This window comes from Cebus imitator, unplaced genomic scaffold (assembly GCF_001604975.1).
Source record: "Cebus imitator isolate Cc_AM_T3 unplaced genomic scaffold, Cebus_imitator-1.0 Scaffold793, whole genome shotgun sequence".
Lineage (NCBI taxonomy): Eukaryota > Metazoa > Chordata > Mammalia > Primates > Cebidae > Cebus > Cebus imitator.
In genome coordinates, this window is record NW_016108108.1 from 73,987 (window position 1) to 77,687 (window position 3,701).

A 3,701-nucleotide genomic window follows, 5' to 3' on the forward strand; every position below is an offset into this window, starting at 1 on the left:
TGGCAGCGGTGGGATTCGAACCCACGCCTCCGAAGAGACTGGAGCCTTAATCCAGCGCCTTAGACCGCTCGGCCACGCTACCATAGTTCTAGAACAGCGTCTCTCTTTAATTTCACTATAAGGAAATGTCGTGCTCTACGGGGTTTAAAGCATGTCTTCTCTCGTGACCTCCGCTCTGGAGCTCCCCCAGCGCCACCAGAGAGCTCCAGGCTGCTGTGCAGCCAGCGCCAGCCCGACCCCCACGCGTTGCTTCCGCAATGATGGGAGCATGAGGAAGGAAACGGAGGGTCCTTGGCGTCGGTCCCTGGTGTCTGAGATAAGAAGAAGCGGCCACGAGGACCGAGGGCCCCGGGGGACGGTGTGGGTCTCAGGTTCGCCGTGGAGGTGACGCTTGGCTGCGGCCCCGACGCCACTGAGCGAGTTTCGAGCGTTGTTGGCCGAGGGGACGCTATGAGAAACGGGGGTGCGGTGCGCAAGAGCTCAGTCGTTGCTGTGTAGGAAGGTGAAAATCCACAAAGTGACCCGCGGTCTCCGCAGAAATGCCCGCCGGGCAAAAGGCACAGGACGGTTCATTGTGAAACTCCAAGATGCGAATCATTTAAAAGCGTAGTTGCTGCTGTATAAAACACAACGCATGATAAAGTTGTTCCTTACGTTTCTCTTCTCAGTGCAGGCGACAGGCATCTGTCTCCTTGGCCCAAAATTTTGAGTTCAAAAATAAAAACGCATTGTGAAGAAATCATGAAAGAAATAAGATCATAATAAAGAAAGTTAACTAGCGCTGGAGTTTCTGATGTTCTGTCATTCATCTGCATTAAAATCAATGCTGACAGATGTTTTTATCCAATACGACAGTGGAAAGTAGGCTGTCTTACACATTCTTGTACTTGAATTGTTCGTTTGGAATTTATTGCATAGTGCCTGCTGATAATTTCCTGTGGCCACTGTAACAAATCATTAGGGACTGTAGGTCTTAAAACAACAGATATGTCTTCTCTTACAAGTCTGGAGGCCAGAAATCCAATCAGTATGTGGGCCAAAATCAAGGTGTGGGCATGGTCCAGTTCCCTCTGGAGACTAGGGGAAAACCCTATCCTGGCCTTTTCCGGCTTCTGGTGCTTGTTTGTTGGCTTGTAGCCACATCTCTCCAGCCTTCAAGGTCAGCACCTACAAATATCCCGCTGCTTTCTCTTCACATGGCCTTCACCCCACCACACACAAAAAAAGTGAAAAATATCCCATCAATGCTAAAAGTTGCAATACTCATAGCAATACATCATTTCATAAGTAAATTACTTTAGGAAAATTACTAAGAAAAAAGATTTCCAAGAAAACAAAAGAAACTGTAGTCACCCCCTACTCTTCCTCCTGGTCTCACTTCCTCCGTATTGCCCAAAGTAGGCACCTCTTTTGTCACCTGCTCTGTCAGTCTGGGCTCTCTGCCTGGTTCTCTCTCTCAGTCCCTCACAACAGCGATGGTCTTCTCTCCACTATCAAGACTGTGTTCTCCTACCAGTTCTAGACCTCTGAGAGGGAAATAGCCGAACTTGAGGGAGACTAACCACTTTTTGACAGCTTTAACCTTCAAGGACACAGAGCAAGGGTGCCCTACTGCTAGGTGCTAATTAGTTCAGTGCTTCATAGCTGCATCTTGTCCATCAAAGGCATCAATGTAGGGGCTGATTGTCTCTCTGGTGTTTGCATTCCTGCGCAGTAAACTAGGAGGGTAAAAACAAACAAACAAACAAAAATGGAAGAAGGCCGGGCGCAGTGGCTAACGCCTGTAATCCTAGCACTTTGAGAGGCCGAGGCGGGCGGATCACCCGAAGTACGGAGTTCAAAACCAGCCTGGCCAACATGGAGAAACCTCCTCTGTGCTAAAAATAGAAACTTAGCCGGGCATGGTGGCAGGTGCCTGTAGTCCCAGCTACACAGGAGGCAGGTGAATCACCTGAACCTGGGCAGTGAAGGTTGCAGTGAGCCGAGATCGCGCCACTGCTCTCCAACCTGGCGACAGAGAGAGATTCTGTCTCAAAAGAAAAGGAAGAAGTAATTTGATTCCGTCACTGGTTGCTATTAACCAGTGAACGTCAGGAATCCATTAACTCGCTCAGCAAGTGTGGACTCGATGCCTCTTCTGTGCCTGGGCCTGAGTACTCAGGAAAAACGCCCACCCCGGTGGTGCTCACCCTCAGAACTCGGGGGAAAGACGGCCTGATCAAGCAATTGCAGGTGTCAAGGTGACTGCATTGGCGCCAGTCTCACAGCTCGGGATGGGAACTTCGTGTGGACCTGGAAAGGCCTCTGCTTAGAGAAATGTACGAAGGCACTGAGGACTTGGGCGGGGGCAGAAAGCTGGAGCGAGACGAGACTGGCGAGAAGCCTGAAAAGAGAAAACACAATTTGGGTTTTGGGGGGTGCCGGCGGGATTGGACCCGCAGCAGAACCGCCTCCACAATGCTTCGCTTTCCAGAGGGTCCCTATCTCCCGGAGCCAGATTGAGAATCCTGAAGGGGTCAGGGACCAGAAGAACGATGGAGAAAGAAGGGAGCAGGAGGACTTCTCTGCAGTCCCCGCGCGTCAGTCGCGCGGCGGTGGAGGCCTCGACACCTGCAGCTGCCTGAACTCGCTGGATCTGTGATTCCGAGATTCTCAGCAGGGTCGAGCCCAGGCGCGCACCTGAAGAAAGAGTAAGGGCGCACGGAACACAGGCTCAGAGCAAATTGTGTATGTACTGAGCCAGGGTCTCGCTCTGCCGCCATCGGAGCCCATTGCGGCCTCGAACTTGTGGGCTGGAGAGATCCTCCCGATTCAGCCTCCGAGTCGCTGGAACTGCACGCACACGTGACCGCGCCTAGCTGATTTTCTTTTCTTCCTTTCTTTTCTTTATTTTTCCTTTGCTCGCCTTTTTTTTTTTTTTTTTTTTTTTTTTTTTTTTTTTTTTTTTTTTTTTTTTTTTTTTTTTTTTTTTTTTTTTTTTTTTGGTTGAAACGGGGGTCTCGCTTTTTTGTTCAGGCTGATCTCGAAATCCGAGGCTTCAAGCGACCCTCCCGCCTCGGCCAGAAGGAAGAATGTAAATGGGATGTGAACGTATCCCCTTTTCCCGGCCCTGGAAACGCACTTGCTTGTACCCTCCATCCAACTGCCGGCCCAACGTGTTCTCTCTGGGGATCGAGGAGCACTGCCTTTCATGCTGGTGCGACTTCAGTCCCGAGGACCCCACAGCTTCAGTCCAACTGGTTTGCTTTGTTTGATAAGCTGGGCATGAGAGTGAGGTTTGGAGCTATCCTCACAGATTCCGGGAAGTTGAACAGAGAGCTCTGGTGGGTCCTCTCTTTAGAACTAAGCTAATTCCCCAGGACCTACCAGCCTGAGAAATTTTCTGGGAAGCACTTATGTACCTGTATGGGCTTGTCAGCAACTGCCAGACATAGGGAACTCTAACCCCAGCTTTACTGTACATGACCAGAAAGCTTGAAATTGAGATCTTGATGCCATCCCATCGTAACCTGTATTTTCCAGGCTTATAGTTCAGAAACCAAAGTCCTGAACAATCCAAGAGCTTTCACAGCTCTATGCTTTTGCTTCTCCTGATTGCTTGTCCTGCAATGCTGGTTTCCATTTTGTTCCCTAAGGAAAATCTTGTTCATTCTTCAAAGCCCACTTCAAATAGGGCCTTCTGCACCCCACCTCCAAATCTC

General features: G+C 50.0%; 1 non-coding gene across 1 annotated transcript; it reads right to left on the reverse strand.

Annotated features, from left to right (window-relative positions):
* On the reverse strand, positions 1-82 carry TRNAL-AAG. The gene has a single exon. It is a non-coding gene; the product is annotated as a tRNA-Leu (tRNA).
* Between the last annotated feature and the right edge of the window lie 3,619 nt (positions 83-3,701).